We start from the raw sequence: 27,360 nt of genomic DNA, 5'->3' as shown, positions 1-27,360 counted from the left end.
CTTAGCTAATATTTGGTAATCTGATCAGTTCTTCCATTCTCTGTCTATACCAACAGTGCCTGGGCAAGTTTCTATCATGGGAGTGTTCAAAGCTGAATGGTGAAACTGAAGACGGTACTTATCCATATGAAAGAGTGGTGGTCTGTGATGCCCCTACCTATTGGGGAGGTGGGGGAACACTTTTCTTCTAAGTCATATTTTAAAAGACTAGTTTTGTTGTAAGCATTAAATGCAATGTTTAATAATGCACAAAGGCAATTGGCTTCTGTATTTCAAAGTCTTGAAGCAAAAGACTTAATGCTACCTAAAGTATATGTATTCTGTTTAATGGAGTTGGACTTTCAAGAAGTGTTTATAACAGGTGGTCCACGATTCAGGGTTTGACCCTGTAATGCCCCAATCCCACAAAGTGGAGAAATATATGCCATGCTCAAAACAGTGAAGTTACACCCTTTTGTGCATAGATGTATGTTACATGCAAAATTAGTTACTTTTGGGGATGGTGGCCGTAAAGGGTGGCCAACACCATAGGACCCTCATTTATAAAGTGGGAATAAGAAACACCATCTATAAATATGTTCTGCTGTTAGGAGCATTATAGACAGTATTTACAGTGATCCATCCGCAAGTGGGCAAAGTAGCTCTGCTCTGAGGTGAGCAGATCTCCTTAGTTCTTCTGCTACTAACCTCCTTTCATCCCTATCCATAACTGAGTCTTTAGAAAGAGAGTTTCTTCCTTTTATCTACTATCTCAAAGCAAGTCTGAATTTTCTCAGTTATTATAATTATCTTAGTTATTATAATGTGTTTTAAAGGATGGTCCAAATCCTGTGCTTCACCTAATTACAAGTAGCACTGGGAAAGCAAAGACAATGCAAGTTCAAGCTTCTACTGTTCATGACAAAGTTTAGAGATCTCAGCCCTGAACTACTATCTCTTCCCCACTGCTCAGATCCCTGATCAGAGTGATCTTTGGGGAAGAGAAGCAGTTTACCCTCTTTGCCTTAGTGTAGCATGATATAATATTTATGTCTTGGCTCCAGACATTTTGAAGGCATAAATCCATCTGCTAAGCTGAACTTGCTGGGTTCAGTTCAGCAAACTCAAACATGACCACTGCAGGCTGTTTCAGCTTTCTGCCCCACCCTTCTTACTGTGCAAACTTACACAGAATGGAGTTTCAAAGCTAGTGTTCTTGCTGACTAATAGGCTGACTGAAGTGTACTTTGCATGTGTTACCTTGTTTTACTGATACTAAGCTTTTAATACCAGTAAATTTACTGCCAGTGGGGAAAAAAAAAAAAAACCCTAATAAACTTTTCATGACTCAGCCTACCGCTGTCATAAACTCGTGAGTATTTACTAAGTGGCTAGACTACCACTGTGTTCCTGTCTCGGGAATGGGCTGAATGAGACAGCACAGAGAACATTGGAACAATAGTATTAATCACAAATATGATATGAAAAAGATTCAGTTGTATCTAATCCCAGAAGCCTTTTAAGTCAGGCCTAGAGCCCAAAGTTGTAGCTAGCAAACAAACAGGACATAGAAGTGGCAGTTGGAAGCATGTGATGCATAAGGCAAGCTGGGCATTACAGAGGGCCAGAACTATTTGTTAAGGTTACACAGCTGTGAACTGTTAACTTAAACAATCCCTTATTCAAACTGGGGCGTGTGACTGGTTCCTTATATTGTTTCCACATTCTGAGTGAATGGCTAAAACATTTTAAATGGGAGAAAAACTAAATAATGACTAATGCCCTTCTGGGATGGATATTCAGCTAAATAATTTGTGCTAAAATTAAGAGATTCCTCAAAATGTTCATGAACACCTAATAGTAGTCTGACTAGTAATGAACAACAGCTATGGTACCATGAATCACAATGAACTGAAAACAACTCTTATCCATGAAAATAACTTGTGAATTAGATAGGTTTGGTATGTTGGGGTTTTTTTCCCCCTCACACTATTTGAACAGCCTTATTATTTAATCAGACACCATCAATCAGCAGCAGGCACCCTTGACGTGTGGCAGATCATACTTAGCCAGTAAATAAAAGGTATACATGGAAGTGGGAATTGAATGGCTCAGGTGACTGACTAGTACGGGCAATAGCGCCTATCATGCCTCTCAGGTGAATAATAAGCAGAAAGTTGTTTTGTGGCCTTTATTAAGTTCTTTGGTGGTCTCAGTCAAGTTCCCAGTGAATATGCATCTAAATCATAACGGTCAACACTATCATAATTAGTGCTGATAGTCTCAGCAGCAATGACAAGTAGAGAATCAGTCCTTACCTCTAGCTAGGACAGGGGCACACTTCTGTTTCATACCCAGAAGCGTGAACTGCCACTGTATATGCTGTCCTTGTTCTGTAGACAAATAGGAATTCAATTCTCAGCTCCTTTTAGCAGAATTAAGATCAAAGAGAATTACTGCAACACACACAAAGCAAAAGAAGATTGCTACATTCCTGCACACCATAGCTCCTCCTGCAGCAGTCATAGTAATGTAAAATCAACTAGGAATAGGACTGTGGTCAATTGCAGAACTGCACTGACACACACCCTTCCTTGTTGTGCTATAACCTTCACTACTTCATACTCTCTTTGCAAACGAGCATTGTAATAAGGGGAAGTGTCACAGCAATGCTGGTCAACACAGACACTAACAATTTGACAGCAGGCGGAGTGAGACCTAGTAGAAGGGTATGTGCACTGTGGAGTTTTAATGGTACCAGGAAGTCGGGGGGGGTGGGGGGGAGGGCGGTTAAGGTTTAAAAACTCTTTTTAATGAACATGTATTAAACCCAGGTAGCAGTATTGCCAGCCCCAACATTCAGCACTCATGAGAACCTAACAAAATAAGGAGCTTTTAAACAACCCAAAATGTTAGGTTCTTTTTATTGTCATCCTAGATTTCGAGCCTTTAGGATCCACGTGGGTCATGTTTTCAAGCTTTTTTCCCTCCTCACAATTCTGAGGACTAGAAATGTACATTTTTAAAATAAAAAATTTGCTTATACAAAATATGGAGGAATTTATATGCTTGAATCTGAAACTGAGAATCTCTTAACTCTTGACCTATATACCTCAACAGTCAAGGAAAATTAAAGCCATGGTGTTTTGTTTTTGTTTTTTAATTCCTAGTATCTACTGAACTCTATGCAATTGAAAAATCTGATGCAAACATAAGCTAAAACATGAAGATTATGTCTCTGATCCTGCAACATGTAGCACATGAATGTAATGCCTCTACCTGTGGAGATCCCTGCTGAGATCAGTAGCCATCTGTGCAGGCACAGTAGTCTACACATTGCAGAAGCAAGGCCTAAAAAGGTAGAAACAACTGAGTCAAGTACAGATCATGATCAAAGACATGCTGACTAATACAAAGAAAAACAACTTCACAAGTCAATATCAAAATTAACATATTTTTTAAAAATTTCATATTGTTGTGGAAGGATCCCCTAAAGCAGAATTCAGCTTCACTCAATCTCTCATATGGATGTGGCAGGCAGACTTTATTAAAGGGATGAATCCTGCCCATTACGCATTTAACTCTCTGTGCTAACCCGCAAACAGGAATGAGAAACTGAAGGAAAAGTTTGTGTGCGGTAAGTGAAGGTTCCTGGAGAAGACTCCAACATTCTAAAGCCAGTTAGTTAAAACTATAATCAATTTTCTGAATACTTCAGAAATAAATAGAGAGGATAGAAAACAACAGAGATTAGTTCAGGAAGTATTCAGGCTCCCTACTTTTGCTGTTCTCATTAATGGAAATCCCCATAATTTTTAGACAAGATTGTAGCAGGCTCCTCCCTCTGTCACTCCCTTCCCCTGCCTCTGTGAGCAAAGGGGAAGTGAGACTAGGCATTTTTTGCTTAGACTTGGGAAACAGAGATCAACAGAAGCTCACCCTCCAGCTGCATCATGGGGCTCAGCGAATAAAAGTACAACTGTAACTGTTGTGAATTGATGCTTGTCCCTACATAATCATGTGTGCATCAGTAAAACACCTTTCCTTAATTTGGAGTCCTTTTGGCCCCATGAAAAAGATATAGCATTAGTCCAACTCACAGGAGTTAGATTTCAGAGGAACAGCCGTGTTAGTCTGTATTCGCAAAAAGAAAAGGAGTACTTGTGGCACCTTAGAGACTAACCAATTTATTTGAGCATGAGCTTTCGTGAGCCACAGCTCACTTCATCAGATGTGTACCGTGGAAACTGCAGCAGACTTTATATACACACAGAGAATATGAAACAATACCTCCTCCCACCCCACTGTCCTGCTGGTAATAGCTTATCTAAAGTGATCAACAGGTGGGCCATTTCCAGCACAAATCCAGGTTTTCTCACCCTCCACCCCCCCCACACAAATTCACTCTCCTGCTGGTGCTAGCCCATCCAAAGTGACAACTCTTTACATAATCAAGTCGGGCTATTTCCTGCATAGATCCAGGTTTTCTCACTTCCCCCCCACCCCCATACACACACAAACTCACTCTCCTGCTGGTAATAGCTCATCTAAACTGACCACTCTCCAAGTTTAAATCCAAGTTAAACCAGAATATCTGGGGGGGGGGGTAGGAAAAAACAAGAGGAAACAGGCTACCTTGCATAATGACTTAGCCACTCCCAGTCTCTATTTAAGCCTAAATTAATAGTATCCAATTTGCAAATGAATTCCAATTCAGCAGTTTCTCGCTGGAGTCTGGATTTGAAGTTTTTTTGTTTTAAGATAGCGACCTTCATGTCTGTGATTGTGTGACCAGAGAGATTGAAGTGTTCTCCGACTGGTTTATGAATGTTATAATTCTTGACATCTGATTTGTGTCCATTTATTCTTTTACGTAGAGACTGTCCAGTTTGACCAATGTACATGGCAGAGGGGCATTGCTGGCACATGATGGCATATATCACATTGGTGGATGTGCAGGTGAACGAGCCTCTGATAGTGTGGCTGATGTTATTAGGCCCTGTGATGGTGTCCCCTGAATAGATATGTGGGCACAATTGGCAACGGGCTTTGTTGCAAGGATAAGTTCCTGGGTTAGTGGTTCTGTTGTGTGGTATGTGGTTGTTGGTGAGTATTTGCTTCAGGTAGCGGGGCTGTCTGTAGGCAAGGACTGGCCTGTCTCCCAAGACTTGTGAGAGTGTTGGGTCATCCTTTAGGATAGGTTGTAGATCCTTAATAATGCGTTGGAGGGGTTTTAGTTGGGGGCTGAAGGTGACCGCTAGTGGCGTTCTGTTATTTTCTTTGTTAGGCCTGTCCTGTAGTAGGTAACTTCTGGGAACTCTTCTGGCTCTATCAATCTGTTTCTTTACTTCTGCAGGTGGGTATTGTAGTTGTAAGAAAGCTTGACAGAGATCTTGTAGGTGTTTGTCTCTGTCTGAGGGGTTGGAGCAAATGCGGTTGTATCGCAGAGCTTGGCTGTAGACGATGGATCGTGTGGTGTGGTCAGGGTGAAAGCTGGAGGCATGCAGGTAGGAATAGCGGTCAGTAGGTTTCCGGTATAGGGTGGTGTTTATGTGGCCATTGTTTATTAGCACTGTAGTGTCCAGGAAGTGGATCTCTTGTGTGGACTGGACCAGGCTGAGGTTGGTGGTGGGATGGAAATTGTTGAAATCATGGTGGAATTCCTCAAGGGCTTCTTTTCCATGGGTCCAGATGATGAAGATGTCATCAATATAGCGCAAGTAGAGTAGGGGCTTTAGGGGACGAGAGCTGAGGAAGCGTTGTTCTAAATCAGCCATAAAAATGTTGGCATACTGTGGGGCCATGCGGGTACCCATAGCAGTGCCGCTGATCTGAAGGTATACATTGTCCCCAAATGTGAAATAGTTATGGGTAAGGACAAAGTCACAAAGTTCAGCCACCAGGTTAGCCGTGACATTATCGGGGATAGTGTTCCTGACGGCCTGTAGTCCATCTTTGTGTGGAATGTTGGTGTAGAGGGCTTCTACATCCATAGTGGCCAGGATGGTGTTATCAGGAAGATCACCGATGGATTGAAGTTTCCTCAGGAAGTCAGTGGTGTCTCGAAGGTAGCTGGGAGTGCTGGTAGCGTAGGGCCTGAGGAGGGAGTCTACATAGCCAGACAATCCTGCTGTCAGGGTGCCAATGCCTGAGATGATGGGGCGCCCAGGATTTCCAGGTTTATGGATCTTGGGTAGTAGATAGAATATCCCAGGTCGGGGTTCCAGGGGTGTGTCTGTGCGGATTTGATCTTGTGCTTTTTCAGGAAGTTTCTTGAGCAAATGCTGTAGTTGCTTTTGGTAACTCTCAGTGGGATCATAGGGTAATGGCTTGTAGAAACTCGTGTTGGAGAGCTGCCTAGCAGCCTCTTGTTCATATTCCGACCTATTCATGATGACAACAGCACCTCCTTTGTCAGCCTTTTTGATTATGATGTCAGAGTTGTTTCTGAGGCTGTGGATGGCATTGTGTTCCGCACAGCACACAACCTTGGAAAAGTGCTGGGTATTAATAGTGGTTTGGTGCGTTCAGGAAGCTCATTTTTATTCTCATTCTCAGTTGTAAATCTTTTGCTGTCACTTCACTGTAGAAAATTTAATTTCACATTTCTTTCCATCTACTTGTAAAATGGCTTGTAGCCATACCACCTTCTATGGTGACCCTGTCAGATTTCACACGCTAAGCAGCCTCAGGCAAGGTGAGTGTTTGGGATGTGAGATCTCTAAAGAAAACCCAAGTACTTTCAGTATTAAATCAATACCTCAGCATGGTGTGGGGGGGTGGCATTGTGCTACCTATAGTGCAGTCTGACAGATGCAATGTAAAACCACAATTGTCACCGCTTAAGGTGATTAAAAAAAATCCCCTGGTACTTCACAAAGGTAGAACTATTAGCCCCAGTGTCTTGACCAAATTCCAGCTTGTATGATTACATTTTACCTCTCTGATACATACAGCATACTTGGCTGCTGACCTGAAAGCTGTATTGGAGTGCAGTATGCTGTTCAACAAGTGCTGGTTTTCACACTATTGTTTAATGACCATTTGTGGTCAGCAAAGTGACTGTACAAACATAAATATGTTAGTAACGCTTTCTAAGTTGCTTTGGAATCTACCCAGATGAGACACTATCACTCTGTCCTCTCCCGGTTCTCCTACCGCTTTAATCACTCCTAAAGCATGTACTTTGGAGGATTGTCCTCCTTTGCCCTTCAATTTTTGGTGGGGGTTCCACAGGACCTTGTTCTTGGTCCCCTTTCCGTCTCCCTCTATATTTTACTTGTGGGTAATCTCATTCACAACCACAAATTCAACAACTATCTCTATGCTGTGTTGACTCCTAGGTCTACCTCTCCTCCAGACCTATCTCCTGTCCAAAGTAAAGTCTCTCCGTATCACCTTGCAGACACATAGTCATCAGCCCAAGAGCAACAGGGCTGAAATAATAGTTTTTGATCTGTCCTCCAAGCTCTCCCTATTACCTCCTTTCTCAGTCACTGTAGACAACATCACCATTCTGCCTGTCACTCAGCCCCGTAACCTGGGCATACTCTTTCACTCACGCCTCTCTCTACGTCCTTACATCCAGGCTATGTCTAAATCTTGCTGGTTCTTTCTGCCTCACATCTCTAAGATATAGCATTTCCCATCCATCCATCCAGCTAAAACTCTCATCCACACTCTTATCATCTTGCATCTCAATTACTTCAAAATCCTTCTTGCTGGCTTTGGCAAGTGCAGTCTTGCCCTACTCACATCCATTCAGAATGTTGTTGCAAAGATGACTTTCCTACTCAGTCACTTTGACCATGTCACCCCACTCTTTGAACCCCTCCACTGACTCCTCCTCCATCACATCAAACATAAGCTGCTTGTCTTCACTTTCAAAACCTTCACAGTCAATCCCCACACTATCATCAGTCATTTAACTATCAAACTGTCAACAAAAACCTTCAGCTGACCCATGATTGCCAGCGTCTATTGCCTGTTTGTTAATTTTCAAACAAGCACCTTTGTGCTTGCTGCCCTACATGCTTGGGACGTGCTCCACGTAAACATTCACAAAGCAACCTCATTTACTCCTTCAAATCCATAGACTGTCCTTTGTTATGATGCCTACAAAAAAACCAACGACTTGACAACAGATAGGTTGTTGGTATACTGAGACCACTGCCTATCATGCTGACCAATACTGTCTCATTGTTTCCTTGTAGTCCTCCATAAGTTTGCCTGTATCCATCTGTTATCTCTGCTCTTATACTAAAGATTGTAAGCTCCTTGGAGTAGGGACCATATTTTTATTCTGTGTTTGTACAGCACCTAGTACAATGGAGTCCTGATCCATGAGTAGGGCTCCTATGTGCTATAGTGATACAAACAATATATAATAATAAATGTAAGAAAGTAATCATCAAAATCCATTGTTTAATTTTAAGGTGAATCTAGAGAAACAAACCAAAGTCACTAGGAAAAGGCAACTGAAAACATAATAAAACAAAACTAGAGTTTTAGAATCATTGTTGATTGGATTGGAAGGAACCTCAAATTGCTAAGGCCAAGAATTTGCTTTATTAAGTAGGAAAGATTCTACATTGTACTCTCCATGAGCCAAATCTTAAATTTTTACTCAGTCCTAATGTAGGCAAACTCCCCATTGACTTTAGAGAGCTCTGACTGAGTAAAGTCTTCAGGATTTATATTCATAAGGACTTGAAAAATCTCTATTTTTAATTTTTATAAGCCTTGTGAAAATCTTATAGCCCAAAGATTAAGAAGCTATTTGTTTTGGAAAGGCTTATTTTAAAGTAATGGATACCTAACAGAGCTAACAATCAAGTGCAACTATATAGTGCAACCACAAAACAAAATGGATTCTCCCTGCGCATTTTATATTGCTTTAAATACCAAATTAATAAGAAATGATCTGACATCCATTATAAAATGCTACCCATGTTGATGACGCTCATTCGAAGTACTGAAATCAGGAAACTATCATTTGGACAGACTTGAATCATGGCTCATGAATTTGTTTTCACTTTCACCTTTCATTTAATCCTTGTAGTTTTAGTTTTGTTTTACAGAAAAGTATATCCATACATTGCTACCATATAGAAAGTTCCATCTTATAAATTGCTCTGGAATTCTATGTGATAGCAGTGAGCACTACAAGTTACTTTTTATTGAGGTTCCAGTGAGACATAATAGATTTTAAAATAGAATTAAAAATTATGGTCTGTGGTCTAGGTGAAGTTCCTAAGTGTGAATTTCTTGTATCATAAACACAAACTCTTTGATTATACTTTAAATTCTCATCACAAGATATAAGAACATGTAACTGTATGAATATATGTGCAGTTTAAGTAGATTTCATTTATGATCGAAAAGGGGTTTTTTCATTCATTTTGTTCTGAGCATAGCTGTAACTATATTACATCTCCCCTGGTGCTCAGATAATCTTTCATATTTTTTCTTTTAAACTGTAAATTGAGATTTACTTTTGATCAAGCTCTTCATTTCAAAATGGAATTATGATACAGGTGGTCTCTGCAGTAGATTCAGAGGCCTTGAGACATTTTAGAAACTCGCAAGTTGTACCCTTTGTACTTTTGGTAGCTACAGACTGGGAAGGTGGATGGGTGACTGGGATAAAATATCAGAAATTCAGGAGGAGGTTGACTGGAGCCAGTGTACATTGGGTTTGACTTTCTGCTTGGACAGAACCTAATCTGCATGGTTTTGATCACCCTCAGTTCCCAGAATCTAGCCCAAAGACAGCTGTAAATAAAGAAAATTAAAGATATGTATGTCCCACAGCTCCTGTACAGCCCTAGAGAGGTGAAAATACATTGGGTTTACTACTATTGAATTCAATGAAGTTTAACTGGAGAAAGATAAAGTAATTTAGGTGAAGATCTGACAAGGAAGTCCACTTTACTAATGAAAAAGCAGCTAAGTGCTAAAGAGATTGTTAGGAAAGTTTCTCTCTTCCACACCAAGAGTAAATGTGTGTTTTATTTATCTGTTATTAATGGTTCTGGGCATATATGTTTAATGGTCCTTTTTTATAATTATAAATAAAGGTCTAATTTTATAACTGGAAATGCTGCTTTTCAATAAAGGAAGACAAACTCTAGATTGATTGATTGACCATCCTCATAACCTATATTTTAAAAATAGACAACGGGAGGGAAATTGGGGAACTCCACTCAGAGGCATCAATCAAGGTCAGGCCTCCCAATGAGGGCACTGTATAAACATGCAGGAAGACACAGCTCCTGCCCTGAATTAATGTAACTCCCTGATCCTGCAAACATTTGATACACATGCTTAACATCATGTACATGAGTAGTCCCAATAACTACGTCCCAGCTCCCATGTGTAAAGTTAAACATGTGGAAAGTGTTTACAGGATTGGGGCCTACTGAATTTTTGCCATCCTTTAACAATACAACTCACATTTTAAAAGCCATGAAAAATCTATTTTTCACCTTTAAAAAACCAACACTTTTTGTACACTTAAGACAATCTTTCCCAAAGGATTAGGCACATATGCCAAGCATTAGCCCAGCAAAACTTTTACACAGGTGGAATTCAAATGCCCATCACCAATGGCTGAAAATCATAAGCCACCTCAGTTGAGTTTGGTAACTTCTGTCCACTTTCTGGTGGACAAATGCCACATCAAGAAAATCACTGTGGCCTTTCTGCCAAACCCCATAAGAGAGCCAAGATTACTAAATAGCTAGAGTGAACATTAAAAAAAACTTGTTCAGATAGAGTAAGTTGGCTTCCCTAAAGGACAAGCATCTCTCAAAGAAGAAGGGCTGCTGCAACTACCCTAACTGGAGTTTAAGATTGAATGAGTTTGGTGAGATTGGTCCCATGCTGGAACCTTTGCCTTTAATGCTGACCTAGAGCTGAACTCTTGGGTCAAGAGGTCAGGCAAAGCTCCTTGCTGGTCTCAGAAGAACTCAAACATGAAGGGGAAGGGAGAAGAGAAAAAGAAGGGGAAGGCAACATGAGTGAGAGTAAAAGGGGAGGGAGAGGAGAGTAAAAGAGAGGGGGAAAGTACCATGAGGGAAGGAAGGTGAGTGAGAGACGAAAAGGGAGACAAGTAAAAGAGAGGGAAGGAGAGTGAGAACAGGAAAAGGACGGGAGGAGAGTAAGAGAGAGGGAAGGTAGCGTGAGGGAAGGGAGAACGGAAAAGACGGGAGGAGCGCAAGGGAAGGAACGAAGGGAAGTGAGAAGAGGAGAAAACAAGAGAGGCGAAGAACCGGGCGGAGCAGGAGGGTGGCTCTGTCCCGCGCTCCGCCGCCAGAGGACGGCTCTGGGGCTGGGTTTCCCGTACCTGGTTGGGCGGGAGGCGGTGCAGCAGGAGCCCACACACGCGTCCTGTGGCGGGGTGGAGCCGGCAGGGCAGGTGAGCGGGCCGCGGCTGAGGGAGGGCGCCGTGCCCCCGGGGGCGGAGCGCGGGGGGCGGGCCGAGCGCCGGGGGGGCGGGCCGGGCTGGGCTGGGCACTCGCTAGCTCTCGGACAGGGAGCTGCTGCAGCTCTGCGCCGTCTGGCCGGGACGCTGGCCCCGCTGTGCTCAGCTCCCCGAGAGGCGGTGAGTGTCTGGGGTCCGCGCGGGGGGCCCCGCCCGGGTACCTGCCGCCGGGGCCCCGGCTCGGGGAGTTCCCGCTTCGCACGGCAGTTCCTGCCCCGCCCGGCGCCGGGTGAATGAGGAAGCGGCACAGGCGCTGCCTCCCCCACCCCTCCCTCCGCAAGAGGCTCCTTGGTTGCGGGTGCTGTCCGGGGGGGCTCGGGGGGTGAGCATCTCCGGGAGGGCGGGGGGCAGCGCTCGGTCTGCTGCAGCCTGGGGCTCTCCCTTTAGCTGCCCGCGGGGGCTCGGGTTCCGCTCTCAGCACCGGCAGGGTGGCGGAGGCAGCTGCCTTTGGGCTCGGGACGGGGACACTCGTGTAAGTCAGTGAGGGAGCCTTGAGCTGCTGGCGGCGCGAGGAGAGACTGTCGGGGCTGCTCCGCAGAGCTCGCACAGCAGTGGGGTAAGCAAGGGTTGCCTCTGCCATCCTTTGCCGAGGAGATAACTCCACCATGGCTTCCTGGCTCTGTGAGCCTCCATATTTTGTGTAATGACTCCGTGGTGAATGCACAGAAATCGGCAAGCATATGCGATACCTGTAAGACTTTCTGTGGGCTCGGTCCGTCTTCTTGACAGTTTTGTTTGCTGACCTCGGATCCTGTTTTTCTTCTGGGTAAACTTGGTCCTAGGAGTTACGCTATTTACTTTAGTCCTTTACCTTCCCAGGGTCTTGCTGCAAATACCTTACTTGTTACATGCTGAACTTTGTTTGCGTCAGAGTTGGTCAATGGTGGTTTGTAAATCAGCAAGTGATTTTTGTTAAATCACTTACTGAATATTTGAGAGTCAGGTCAGTAAACATATTGAAACAGGGGACTGTGGCTAACTCTGAGCTAAGATAGTGACTATAGAAGTTGATGCCAGTTAATATACATGATAATGGACTTGCGTAACAAACCCTGAATTTAGTACATTTAGAAAGCAGATAAAAAAGTCTTCATAGCTGATTTGTGTTCCCTGTCTTCTTGAGAGGATGGGAACTGGCAAGAATACATTGAAATATAGCCAACATGACAATTGATTCTAATCAAATGGTCCTTGCAACAAATGATGGCAGTAATATCGTTTTTAGTTAGGCATTTTCAGTGATGCTCTTGCTTCAGAAGTGAGGGGCTAGGAAGTAAGGATGCTTATACTCTTCCTTAGCATGTCTTCTGGTTTCACTGTGATAATAGTGATCATTAGCTCCAGGAAGCACAGCTAACCTGAACGGGGAAACTTTGTGTTCAGGGAGGAGTTATAATTTAGCCCATACAACTCAAGGAATGCTACAGAATGAAGTAATTTATTTATCCATCATATATCAGCTATACGTTTGATTATAAAACCACCTTAGCGTCTGTTGATTTGGGAGATGAAACAGACGCATCAGCAGAACAGACTTTAAAAATATATATACACCAAAAACAAATGGGAGCAAAGTTGAGTTTTCAGTGAGTTAAGCGAATTGTAACTTTATGACAAGACAATGGAATTCTTATGTCTTCAATCCCTGTTCAAATATCTGGAGCTTGTATAATTTAGGGTTGCCAATTTTGGTTGGCCATATTCCTGGAGGTTTCATCATGTGACATAATCTTTAATTCCTGGAGATTTGAGGACAATCCTGAAGGCTTGGCAACCCTACACTCTGTGTGTGCGTGTATGCACATGTGCATGCATTTGTTTATTTTACAGGCCCCTCTGTGCTGATCCATGGAGGATGTGAGTTATTACAGTGTCCAGTTACCAAGCCTTGTCTCTTTCACTCAGACTCATACTGTTAGTTTTTGAGGTCCTGGATTCAAATTCTCTCATGTCAGCTAAGATGGTATCTGTCACATTTGCGCTTAATATAGATCCTAAGTATGGTAATATTAGTCTTTTTAGCCCAGACACATGTATCATCAGTTTTTTGTTTCTCAAGGATCGCTATTGGATATGCAGCACATTTGAACCATAAGTATAAATGCTCAGCACGTCAAGCTATAAAATCCCTCACTATGTGATCAAATATGAAGCTTTTGAAAGCAGTTGGAAAACAGAGTAAAATTTAAGGCATTAACCTTTCTGGTCTCCCCTTTTTGTATGCATACAATATATGCACACACATACCCCCATTAGATGTTCATAGAAGTTCATAGAGGAAACTTCAGAATTCTCCAGTGAGAATACTACATTGGAGTTTGAACCATTAACATTATTGAAATATAGCATTTTGTGTTCATATCTGTAGTCTTAATTTACATGTGATAGTTGGATATTGTGCTATCTCTTGCCTAAAATACCTAGGTAGCACAGAGGAGGTAATATTAGTTTGCACATAGAACTGCCAGGTCCAAAAGTCCATCTTGTCCAATATCCTCTGAGTTGATGGTTGGCAATACCAGGGGAAGTTGTAAGAACCCCACTGAAGACAAATGGGAGATCATCTACCTCCCACATTGTCTCACTCTGTTAATCTCAAATAGTTAGAGTTTGGTTTAACCTGAAACATTAGGTTTAAAATCTCTAACAAAATGTTGTTCACATTAACTTCTATAACTCTGGATATTCTTGTTATCCTTATAAATGTCCAATTTCTTTTGAATTTTGGTAATTTCTTGGCCTCACGCACATGTTTAGGGTATGTCTACACCAAGGGTCTCAAACACGTGGGCAGCATGTGGCCCGTGGAGCTATTTCCTGCGGCCACCAAGCTCCTCTCCCCTGCTGCCCCCCCCCCACCAATGCGCTTTGTCCCCACTCCTCTACCAATCTCCAGGCGCTTCCCGCCACCAAATAGCTGTTTGGTGGCACTTAGCAGTTTCCAGGAGGGAGGGGGGAGGAGCAGGGAGCCAAGTGCTCAGGGGAGGAGGTGGGGCAGGGGCGGTGATTTGGGGAAGGGGTTGGAATAGGGGCAGGGAGGGGGCGGAGTTGGGGTGGGGACTTTGGGGAAGGGGTTGGAATAGGGGTGGGCAGGGTCGGGGCCTCATGGAAAGGGTGGATTGGGGGTGGGGCAGGGGCAGCGGGTCGGGGACAGTGTCAGTGATGTGGCCCTCGGGCCAAAGTATTAGTCTACATGCCGCCCTCCTGGTAATTTGAGTTTGAGATCCCTGGTCTACACTGCAATCAGAGGTGTGATTTGCAGTTTGTGTAGGCATACCCATGCTTGCTTTAGTCTAGCTAGCCCACTAAGATAGCAGTGCAGATGTGGACTTCAGCATGGGCTTTCCAAGTCTGCCCAGTCCCCATAGATATGTATTGGGTTGCCAGCCTGCACTGAAGTCTGTGCTGCTGCATCTTCGCTGCCATTTTAGTGAGCTAGCTAGATTCAAGCTACCATAGGTATGCCTAGCCACGATGCAACCACACCTCCAGTTGCAGTGGAGGCATACCCCAAGTGCTTCTTTCACTTGGTACGCGAGCTACTGTTAAATGCACCGGCAAGTGAGACATACCGTGCTCAGCACCAAAGAAGCAACCAGAGAAAGCAATGCTGTTGAGTTTTGTGGTGACTGCAGTTTGTCAAGCTGAAGCAGCAACACTGTAGTTTTCCTGAAATGTTCCTTAACTGCTCAACAGCCACTTCAGTCATTTAAAAAAATGTTGAGCATTTCCTGTTTAGAGCAGTTCCTGAAAACGTCTGTTACAAAAATGTATGAGCCAATATCTAATATTCTGACTGATGGATTATCAGTTACCCAAAGCCACAGTGGAAAGTCTGCAAACTTCGGGGAAAGAGTTAAACACTGCAGATTGCAACACGCAGCTTCAGAACATTATCTTCTTTTTCAGCTTCTACTTCCTACCTCAAGTCATATGTTAAAATACAATCACTAGGTTCCACAAATGCATTCCCATGCATATACCCTTTATCTTATTCTTTTTATAATAGGCTTCTTGACTTAAGGTTCTTTGACTGTCTTCTTTATAAAACCTTCTTATAATGGCCCTTAATTAAGCATTACCTCTTCATAAAATTTAAAATATTGTTATTTCTAAAGGGGCTGAGAGACAGAGAGGGTAAAAACTGTACATTTTGGAATGACATTTTTAAACCAAAATTTCTACTGCATGAGAAATATTACTCCATTAAGCACAAATTAAATGGTTTTGTGTAATGATAAATGAAACGGAGTTAAAAACTACCAGTACTTTAGCAATCTAATTCTAGGAATTCAAACTTAGCCGTCAAGTTATTACTGCTGCTCAGTGGCAATGAATGGCTCAATATGAGAGCATAGGCAATTGTCATCTATTACAAAGCTCTGTTGATGTAAGGCCAATATAAGTTGTTAAATGCAGCACAGAGTCACTGTTTGTCTGATGTGAAGTAGAATTCATAGAAAGTAGTCTGAGTTCTGTCTCCCCAGTAACTGAGCCAAGAAGACACCACCTTGTTTAAAACTGACTCCTATGCTGAGACAAACCTGATAAAAAGAGATCTTAAATATAGGAAGCAATTTACTTTGTCTGGTATCTTGCCTATGCCATAATTATTTGTGAATGTATTTGGTGTTTGTTTTTTTTAATAACTTACAGCCTGCCTTTTCCTTGTGCTTGAACATACTGTGCAATCATAATTCTGTCACTGTGCCATTGGTCTGGTGAGCCTGAAATACTGAGATATAATAAATTCCGATTTCTGACCTCACAACACAGTGAAGAGAAGATGGGCTACGAGGAAGGAGGCTCTGCTTAAACATATTTACTTTTGCTAGCTTGCAAATTTTGGAAGGATACTTAAACAAAAACATATGTATTTACTTATCAAAATAATATATTAAATACATATTATTAAGAACAACGTTTTTGTATTAAAGCCACTCTCTAAATTGGCCCTAGGCCTAAAATTAGACCTGCCACTCTCGTTTCTGGTTTCTCGTTTCTAGGACATGCATATCATGCTGTCTCTCTGCTTTGCTTGTCTACTTAATTTTTGGGAGTAGGCAAGAGACTTAACATGTTCCAGATCTCAGCTCTCTACTGAGTTGGAGTTCAGATCTTAGACCTCAGATTTGAGGAAGAGATAAAAAAAAAACACTCTTCCTCCTTCACCACCAAGATCAGAAAGATCACTTAAAAAAAAAAAAAAAAGTTGAGTAGACCAGGGCTTGAAACGTCAGACACTAGTCAAAGGCAGATAGAAAAGGAGGGAACCACCAGTGAAATTTCAGAGTAACCCACTTGTTATTAGAAACCCAACTCCCCCACTATCCTTTGCTACTGAGAAGAGTGTTGGGATTCCTACCAGAATGCTCTTCTTGGCTTTACTCTGGCCTCCATCTTGCATATGTGACTTCTGGCTAGTAGGTGCCTAATAAACGTGAATGCTCTTTCCTCTTCCATTCAGCCTTGTTACTATTTGTGGAGCTCCACTACTGTACCTCTCGACAGCTTCCTTTGAGTCCTCCTCTCCCTGAGTAGCCTCAGTTGGTTCCTGATAGTTTCGTGCTGTGCAAAGGGTCCTAAATGCCAGCAGAGAAAGGAACCTGAGTCTTGCAGAAGGATAAAATTAACATATGCTGGTCATTTTCACTGTTGCTATTCAGAACCCCCTGGACAGCAGTGGAAAATATCAAGAATCATGCCAATTTGTGTCTGTTGTATTTGGCAAAGCTATGAGCAATAGAGACAGGCACCAGGGCTCTCTTTTTGCAAACTCAGAAAGAAAACACTACATTAGTTTACACTGTGTCCTATGTAGAAGGTTATCTTAGCCGCCATAAGAACTAGAGCGTGATAGTCTGACTTATTTATTTTTTTCCCCATAGGTACTGATCACCTGTGTAATGGGAACTATGGGTGCTCTCAGGACTCATGACAATCAGGCGATTTAATTTTTTAAAATATGTGTTAGTTTATGCAGAAATAGAGGTATAGAAACCCACTTGCCAGAAAGAGCTTCCACCTGTCAGAGGCAAGAAGATTTATTTTTTCACTAGACTGAATTAGATTTTGGACTTGTCAAACTTGCTCTCCCTTATCTTTTTTTTTTTTTTTTTTTCAGTTGACAAAAATTCAGTTAGAATTGATGCTGTTCTAGCTAGTAGGAGGGGGGAGGAGCAGGGGAAAATCCAAAGGTATAAGCTGAGGTGCCAGACTGTAATATTAGTATCTTATAAATGTTTTTTTTTTCAATTAAAGGGGAGGGCAACTGCACAAAATTAATAAAAAGCTACAGAATATGTGTTGCTGTATCCCAGCCCAGTATCTTTCAGTAACTGTGTTGATGGAAACAAGGAACAAAGCAGTAGCTTGGCACTCAGTTTACTGGAGAGAATGCCCCATGCCACTCCACCAGCAACCTCAGAAGAGAGCCATCCATTCCTCCTTTGTCAGCAGGACCATGATGATGGGATGCAAGTCCTTTGGGTGATGGGAGGGGTTAAAAGTTCAGGCAACTTGGGAACATCCCTGATCCATCTGAGAAATAGAGGGCCTTTACAAATTGTTAGTGTTGTTGCTGAGTGATTTGAAGGTTTGGAGAGTATGTGTGTGTATTTCTCATTATGGGTTTGTTAAGCCTTTCAAATAAATGCATAGTTTATTTTCACTTAATGCTTACGGCTGAAGCTGTCAAAAGATTGAGACTCAATGGGAGTTGGGTACTTAACTTGTTTAAAAATCCCAGCATAAATATTTAAACACATTTTGATGTAAAAACACATTCACCCTTGGAAATGATGATGCTGTATCAATATGGCTGCTGCACATGATCACACACTAAAATCATTTTCATGTGACTGATATCTGACATAAAATAAATCCAGTTTCTATAAACAGAATTTCAGAACAAATCTACATAAATAGAAAATAATTTTAGGTATTTCAGTTCCCATGAGTCTAGTTAACATGCAGTTAGTTTGCCGTTATGTGCAGTGCTGAGTGTTGAAAAGTTTATTTAAGGGTGTTTTCTCAAGCACATTCAATTGGTATTCATGTAGTGATAACTGCTTAATAAACTGCTCAGTGTGTTTCTATGTGGCTGTCACAGATAATTTCATAGAACTGCAGCATGAGTAAATGCACCTTTGAGTGTGTCCCTTTCCAGGTAAAACCATTAAGTTGCTAGGCCTTAAATTATACATGTTCAACTATGTTTTGGGGTGTGTGTGGTTGGGGGTGCTTCCTGTCACCTGTCTTTCTAAGCGGGCAGAGAATCAAAACTTACAAAAATTTGGCTCAGAAAAGGATTCTTGTGGATTCCAATATGTTACCTGCTTACAAGAACAGGGCAGACAGGCAAATTACCGAGGAGAACAAGAGATAATTTGGGTAGTATTACAGTCAAAGTATGATTGGGTTGTTTGCTTAGTTCGTATGTCATCCAATAATGTATTTTCACACTTCATTGACAGTATTTTTATTCGTGTGGTGGTAGTTCCTGTGAGCCTCCGCAATCTTAGACCAGTGCTTGTTTATGCCCAGGCCATGGTTTTTGTTTTTTTGTCATAGGAAGTATCATCCTTCCTTGGTTTGAAGAGGTTATTTAGAGATCACAGGCCTGCTTCCAACATTGGCTGTGTGACCATAAACACTTGTATATCTTGACCTCTCAAGGTCTTTTCCATTCCTATGATTCTATGAAACATGCCCAGCAAGAACAATAGATGCCCCCTCCCCCACCCCCCCAACATAAAAAGTTATACATGTTGGGGGATGAAAATCTGGTCCTGCGCTGGCTTAACCTAGTTTTTTATTATGTGTTGGTTTCATGAGATGCAAGATAGGGAAAAGGTGAAACTTACTCTTAAGCCTCTTAAGTTAAAGGTCAAGTAATGTAATAAGCCATTTAGAACCTCATTTTTCCTGAGTACCTTTGTACTGCAAAGCTGTTAAAAGAAATGTTTGTGAATGTTCATTTTTGCACTTCTTATTACTTTATAGTCCATGCTTTCTAGAAGAAGTAGAGTTTATCTTCGCCACCAATTTTTTTTTTGCCTGACTAAGAAACTTGCTAAACCTGAACACTGTAATCACTGAGTTTGGTCTTCATCATGCCTGTGGCAGCTCGTATATGTCAATGCACCAGATTTATTTTGTGTCAGCATGTAATATGGGCAGAGTTACAGAGAGGAGGAAGTGTTGTTTGTTGTGATATCAGAGGTGTCATTTTGTTTGCCTGCTGATTGAAATACATTTCTGGAAACTTGTGGCCAGATATTTAAATGTATTTAGGTGTCTAAAGATGCAGCTGGGTGCCTAATGGGATTTTTAAAGGCACCTAATTCCCACTGAAACCAGTGGGACTTAGGCACCAAATGCTTCTGAAAATCCCAGTAGGTGCCTAAATACCTTTAAAAATCTGGCTCTTAGTAAAATATTATGGACTAGACCCTGCAAGCCTCTGATTCGTTCAAACCTCCCACTTACTTCAATGCCGCTTAGTTAATCTATTGCTAACAGAGCCATTTGGTGAGATTTTTTAAAACTAAATTACCAGGCAGCGTGCATATTTGCCAAAAACTTCTGTTTGGGAATTGCTTTGGGCTGGGTGGGAAGCAGGGTGAGGCATTTGGAATTTTCATTTAAAGAAAACTTGCTGCATGAGAAATTAATAACAATTGAGAAACTCCAGGTCAAATCCTTCCATAGTACCTTCTTAGTGAAATACAGGTAGCAAGATTCACCCCTTGCCTTTCATTTGCTGTTGTCAGAAGAAAGTCCGTGATGGAGCTGAATGAGCATCATTCAATTACTCTGAAAGATTTTTATGTTAAAATGAAACTAGCTTTTTTAATTGTGAGAATCTCATGATAAAATGATAGCTTTTATAATGCCCCCTGGGTGACTTTACATTTGGTTGGCTCAGCTAAGGAACTAAAGAAGGGAGTGTTTTGTATCTAAATTTTTTTTAGCGTTACTTGGATTACACTGGTGTAAATGCTAATTTGTGGCAATAATATTTTAATGGAAAACCTTTTGCCTGGGTAGGATTTATTGCTTATTTTTTAACAGTTTCTGAATCACTTAAATACATGTAAGAAAAGAACACAGATGATGTATTTATTTCAGGGTGGGTGGGTGTTTTCCTCTTGTTAAGAGCTCATGCTTTTGACAGCAAACGTTGCTTCCTTTATAGATTCATGTTGTGATTCCTACAATAAGATTTAAAACCCCATACAGTCATACAAGTATGTGTGCATGTGGTGGAGTAGGAGTTGATTTGACTAAAGATGCTTTCAGTATTGACAGAAGACTCTTCAAAAGTACCTGGAGATCTTTGCTTCAAAAATACCACATTTCTCATACTCTCTAGTTCAGTGACACTCAGACCTCAGTGTTCAGCATTATGGATCAGCATTACCCAAAAGAGCCACAGTAGTGTGAATTAATTTTCCTTTACTGTAGTACTATATACTCCTATTTAAACAGCATGACTGAGGAAATATATATACACAGTATTCTCACAGTAAAATGACTGACCAATTATTATTATTGTATCAACTACAGTTGGTTAATAACATAGTAAAAGCTTCCTAATTGGTTAAAACTTAGATTGGCTAATAATTAAATCAGTGTTTTAATATCAAGTGCTGCAAAGAGCTGCAGGAGAAACATTAAAGCACCCTTTGGGACTTGAGAGCCTGAGTCTGAGTATCACTGCTCTAGATTTTAGATGTGCAGTGTGATCATAGAGTGACTTAATTCTTTATCATTCAGTTTGCTGATACATTAGAGCTCTGTTAATGCAGAATTTCCAGAGGCTCCATAAAAGTTTCACTGTGCTCTTATGCATCTGTTGGCTAAGGTCTGTGGCTTTTCAGTGAAGTAAAAAAATTCATACTAAGGCCTGGTCTACACTGGGGGAGGGTGGATCGATCTAAGATATGCAACTTCAGCTACGAGAATAGCGTAGCTGAAGTTGACATATCTTAGATCGACTTAGAATCACTTACTTCCCATCCTCATGGCGCGGGATCGATGGCTGCCGCTCCTGCATCGACTCCCCTTCTGCCTCTCACCCTGGTGGAGTTCTGGAGTCGACAGCAGAGCAATCGGGGATCGATTTATCGTGTCTACAGTAGACGCGATAAATCAATCCCCAAAAGATCAATCACTACCCGCCGATCCAGCGGGTAGTGTAGGCATGGCCTAAGATAAGCTCTCATCAGGAGATCTTGTGTTCCTTAGCAGCTGTCTGAAGCTGACTCTTGTCATTTCAATTCAGTAAATTTATCCTGGTTCACCTGTGGATTATGTGGCTCAGGCACGTAAGAGCTGAATTCATTTTGATAAACTAAGAACTGACCCAAACTTGGAAGTCAGCTGATGGCCCCAGTTGTATATGGATCAGAGGGGGGAAGTAGCCTCAGTGCTGGGATATCCCCACTCCCAGTGACACCACTACAGAAAGGGGGACTTCATCTCACCACTTCTACGAACCCAGCACAGGGGGAAGGGGTGGAGAATGAGGGGCTGATAGGCAAGGCTGCAAAACTCTTACCATGCCTCCTCTGACCTAGCAGAAGTTCAGCAGAAAAAAAAATACAGCCTGAATCTGTGTTATCTCATCCTGGGATATCCCTGCCTAGGGAGACCACCCCGGTCATAAAGACTCCCTGATAATGTAGCTCCAATGGAGAAGCTCTGCTATGGAACTGGGGGCTACTGGAGGCCAGAGCCACTGTGAAGAAATGGGGCCTGCTGCAGATCCCCGGGAGCTCGCTAGGTTAAGGGAGAGTCTGTAGTTTATTCCACAGTGGGCAGGGAGGCTTCCCCTGCGCTTCTAGCCAATTAGAATAGTAGAAGAGGAGCTTTTAGAGGGATCCTTGTAGAAACTTCCTTCTTCAAGGGACTCCTTCTACAGGCTTTTCTGAAGGAGGGGATGGTTTGGGCCAAAGTGTTTGTAGGGCATTCCTGTTGACTTCCTCGGGGCTTGGAGATTTGGCCTGGAATCGTCTTTATTTAAAAACAAAATACCAACAACAGACTAGTTTCTATAGAATAATCGTTAAAACTGGAATCTGCAGTCTGCTTGTGCCCTACCCCTCCACCTCTAGTTGAACCAGACTGTTAACTTAGTTCATGAGGATTACTCCCTTTGCCTGCAGTAGGTTGAACTTGGTTCTTTGTGTAAGCACTTTAGGGATCTCTTGAAATTGGAAGGTGTTTATGAACCCGCATTTCACTCATTCATTTAATCAGGAATGAATCTCATTGTAACAAAAGTTGTTTTTTCAAAGAGAATATCTGGCAAGTGAGGGCATAGTTTCATTTTACCTCAAGTGAAGGTCCTTGGCTAGAAAAAAAATGACTCCAGGCTCTGCTGTTTGTTTTGTATGATACTTTTAAATGATTATTTCCAGACTTCTCTGGTTTCCAAATCAGTAGTCCTCTGGGTCCCAAATGGTCAGCTGCCAACCATCCCAACAGTGGTCGTACCAGCAGAGCCATTGTACCACAACTTGCTTGTACACCAGAGACTGAACTCATTGCATCATGGGGGCTTGTGAACATGGCCACTGGCTGTTGTTAGGCCAGCCCATGGCTCTGCCTCTCTTGAATTACACTGGAAAGAAAAGGGGAAACTTTGGTTCATTCTGACCTCAGCTCCCCTCCTTTTCTCCCTCTGGTGAGGAGCAGAATGCACAGAGTGGACTTAACACCTCTTGTTGTAGGGAGCTAGCAGTCATGTATACAGGGTCTCAAGCTACAATGAACAGGAATGCTGCTTGTGCTCTGGAAAATGGGAGAGTCAAATTTTTGCTCTTGGAGAGAGCCTAGGAGAAATGGGGGATGGGGCAGCATGCACTGAAGGGAATGGGGACTTGTGAATGAGGAAAAGCAGGAATGTGGAAACAGTGTGGGGTGTCATAATTGGGGAGGCTGGGATCATGAGGGATTATAGGATCATAGAATCATAGGACTGGAGGTCATCCAGTCCAGTCCCCTGCACTCATGGCCGGACTGAGTATTATGAGCATCCCAGACAGGCGTTAGTCTAACCTGCTCTTAAAAATCTCCAATGATGGGGATTCCACAACCTCCTTAGGCAATTTATTCCAGTGCTTAACCACCTGACAGTTAGGAAGATTTTCCTAATGTCCAACTTAAACTTCCCTTGTTGTAATTTAAGCCCATTGCGTCTTGTCGTATCCTCAGAGGTTAAGGAGAACAACTTTTCTCCCTCCTCTTTGTAACAACCTTTTATGTGCTTGAAAACTGTTATCCTGTCCCCTCTCCGTCTTGTCTTTTTTCCAGACTATACAAACCCAGTTTTTTCAATCTTGTCTCATAGGTCATATTTTCTAGACCTTTGACAACTTTTGTTGCTTTTCTCCAATTTGTCTACATCTTTTTTCTGAAATGTGGCTCCCAGAACTGGATACAATACTCCAGTTGAGACCTAATCAGCACGAAGTAGAGCGGAAGAATTACTTCTCGTATCCTGCTTACAACATGCCTGCTAATACATCCCAGAATGATGTTTGCCTTTTTTGCAACAGTGTTACACTGTTGACTCATATTTAGCTTGTGATCCATTATGACCCCCAGATCCCTTTCTGCAGTACTCCTTCCTAGCCAGTCATTTCCCATTTTGTACAACTGATTGTTCCTTCCTAAGTGGAGTACTTTGCATTTGTCCTTATTGAATTTCATCCTATTTACTTCAGACTGTTTCACCAGTTTGTCCAGATTATTTTGAATTTTAATCCTATCCTCCAAAGCACTTGCAACCCCTCCCAGCTTGGTATCATCCGCAAACTTTATAAGTGTGCTCTCTATGCCAGGGATCGACAGCCCCTGGCAGGCTGGGACAGTTTGTTTACCTGCAGCATCCGCAGGTTCAGCCGATCGTGGCTTCCACTGGCCGCAGTTCGCTGTTCCAGGCCAATGGGGGCTGCAGGAAGCGGCTTGGGCCGAGGGATGTTCTGGCTGCCCTTCCTGCAGCCCCCATTGGCCTGGTATGGTGAACTGTGGCCAGTGGGAGCTGCAATCACTCGAACCTGCAGACGCTGCAGGTAAACAAACCATCCCGGCCCACCAGGGGCTTACCCAGATGGTTCGCCTGCCAAAGGTTGCTGATCCTTTCTCTATGCCATTATCTAAATCATTGATGGAGATATTGAACAGAACTGGACCCAGAACTGATTCCTGTGGGACGCCACTTGATGTGCCCTTCCAGCTTGACTGCGAACCACTGATGATTATTCTCTGGGAATAGTTTTTCAGCCATTTATGCACCCACCTTATAGGAGCTCCCATATAATAGGATGCTGAGCTAGAGGAGAGAACAGAACTGGGAGAGCAAGGTAATGAGGAAGCTGAACTAGGCTAATGAGGAGCCTGGGATATAGGGGGAGCAACCTAGTGCCGAATATGGGAAATCGTAATTATCCTGAAAAACCACGGAAGACCCAAGTTTTCAAGCCATATGATGCTGCTTATAGTTGCTGATCCAGGTTTATCTGGGATGCAGCATACCAATGTTATACTCTCATGCTTTCTGGTGGTTTCACGAAGTATCTGGGAACTCTGGTTTTTATTATAAGGTTCTGGGGAAGAGCTGAAAGAGAGCATACTGGGATGGGGGTTGGGGGGAAGTCAAGCACTGCTACTTTGTAAATTCTATCCTCTATTTCGCAGTAATGTATAAACTGTTTTTCTTCAGGAAATGGCCCCTCATGTCCTTAACAGTCTCCAAAGGCAATTCTAGAGCTTTAATGAAATATGTCTGTTGGACTGATCTTCTGACCTATGTTGGGTATTGTAGGTTGGATCTATCTACTTTCCTTTTCCAGTGGGTAAAGATAAGCAAATGTAGCTTTGCTTGAGAGAAGCATTTCTTTAAAAAAGAGAAAATGTTATGAAATATTTGTTCCCACAGATTTAATATTTTATGGCTGTTGTACCTCATTATGTTAAGACTTGGAATTTACCCTCATGTCCTAGCTGGGGAAGGACAGAGACAGTGTGGACTTGCTGTGGATGAAAACAGTTATAATTTAGAAGCTTCCCCCATGCTTTCTTGTGGTGTTTTGTGTCTCATTGTCTCTTTCTTTATTCTCTTATTTATTAGCAACTGTGGGCCTGATCTTATTTTATTAAAGTTAGTGATAAAAATTTCACTGACTCCAATAAGAGTAAGATCTAGCCCCAAATTCTTAGTTAGTCAACAGATGGTAACTGTTTGCAGTTGTGTATTAAGCTCATCAGGCATGTAATTGGATTTTGGAAGTGCATTGTGTTGCTCGTCCATTATTCACTTAACTTCCAGCCAGAATAAAAATATGTTGCAAATCTTCTTATACGGTTTTTCTCATTTCAAAAGCTGCTGACACTATGACAGGCTGCAGCAGTACTGGCTTAACAGGTTGCATTTTTCTTTCACATAGGTGCTGTGGAGTTACTAATGTGCTAGATCAGGTTACATGCTAGATCAGATTGCCTTTGCCACCTTTGCCTTTGCCACCGGAGTGGCGCTCATGTTTGAGAAAATTTATGTCTATAAGTAGGTGGACTTTATTGTTTGCCCAGGGATCCTGGATGGATTTTCCAGATATGGCAGTCACGAGTGCTGAAGCCTTTTAAGAAGGATATTGTTACTCAATGTTTGCAATGTTGTAATCATGCTGGTCCCAGGATATTAGAGAGACAAGGTGGGTGAGGTAATATCATTTATTGGACCAACTTCTGTTGGTGAGAAACAAAAGCTTTCAAAAAGAAAAGGAGTACTTGTGGCACCTAGAGACTAACCAATTTATTTGAGCGTGAGCTACAGCTCACGAAAGCTCACGAAAGCTCATGCTCAAATAAATTGGTTAGTCTCTAAGGTGCCACAAGTACTCCTTTTCTTTTTGCAAAGACAGACTAACATGGCTGTTACTCTAAAAGCTTTCAAGCTTACCTAGGATCCTTCTTCAGGTCTGAGAAAGGTGTTCAGAATGTCACAGCTAAATACAATGTGGAACAGATTGTTTAGCAGAAGTAGTTAACATGTATTGTAAGATTATGACCTGAAGAAGACTCTGTGTAAGCTTGAAAGCTTGTTTCTTTCACCAACAGAAGTTGATACAATAAAAGATATTACCTTATCCACCTTGTGTGTCTCATATTGTAAGAGTCCCCATTCAAGCTGAAGTGGCCAGGTAACCCCTCTGCAGTCATAGGACAAAAAAAGAGGGGTTAGTGGGGATTGTTGTAAAAAGCCATAAATCCAGTGTCTTTATCAAGTCCATGATTTTTCATTATGAATTTAAGCTTCCAGGCTCATCTTTTGAAGGTGTTGTGCAGGTTTCCTTTGAGGACAAGGACTGAGAGGTCAGATGTGGAGTGACTGCACTGTGTAAAGCATTCACCAATGGGAGATAACGGTGTTTTTCTCTTTATCAGTTTTCTGTGCGAGTTCATTTGAGAACGTATATAGTTGTTATTGGGACATTTAGTGCACTGGATGAGGTACACTACGTATTGTGATAGGCATCTATTATGCAAAAACTCAGAGCTGTGTGAAGTATTTGTATTGATCCTGAAACTGTAAATGAATGTGGGTGTAGTGGTAGGGATCAGGGAGCATGGATTGAGTTACTTAAACCAGGAACAGAGAGAGATGCTTTTGCAAGCACCTTCCAAATTTAAATGTGTTTTCAGAGCACACAATTTGCTGCTAGTAGATCAGAACTGCAGGCTAGGTCATTGCTTATATTTCTGGTTAACTCTTAAAACAGCTCAAGTGTATCAATAAGTCTTTGCAGTATTCCATTTTGATGGAGATGTTGGATAAATATTTAACCCTTAAGACACACGGAGGGAGCCTGTCTATTTTTGTGAATACA

At 42.1% G+C, this 27,360-nt stretch overlaps 1 protein-coding gene and 1 long non-coding RNA gene across 5 annotated transcripts in view; one reads left to right on the top strand and one right to left on the bottom strand.

Annotated features, from left to right (window-relative positions):
• Positions 1–2,302: 2,302 nt before the first annotated feature.
• On the bottom strand, positions 2,303–11,400 carry LOC142072742 (uncharacterized). The gene is made up of 3 exons (XR_012669295.1): positions 11,327–11,400; positions 3,259–3,330; positions 2,303–2,435 (listed from the first exon to the last, which is right to left on the bottom strand). It is a non-coding gene; the product is annotated as an uncharacterized LOC142072742 (long non-coding RNA).
• Positions 11,279–27,360, top strand: part of PRKCD (protein kinase C delta) — a 130,499-nt gene continuing 114,417 nt past the window's right edge. For 2 of the 4 annotated variants that reach the window (XM_048856173.2, XM_048856170.2), the window contains exon 1: positions 11,482–11,584. The gene's annotated coding sequence lies outside the window, so the exon portion shown is untranslated. Of the gene's footprint in view, positions 11,399–11,481; positions 11,585–11,899; positions 12,021–27,360 lie in introns of those variants that run through there. The other 2 variants (XM_048856172.2, XM_048856171.2) reach the window with 2 other exon arrangements.

This window comes from Caretta caretta, chromosome 7, assembly GCF_965140235.1.
Source record: "Caretta caretta isolate rCarCar2 chromosome 7, rCarCar1.hap1, whole genome shotgun sequence".
Lineage (NCBI taxonomy): Eukaryota > Metazoa > Chordata > Testudines > Cheloniidae > Caretta > Caretta caretta.
This window is presented reverse-complemented; position numbering and strand designations above follow the sequence as displayed.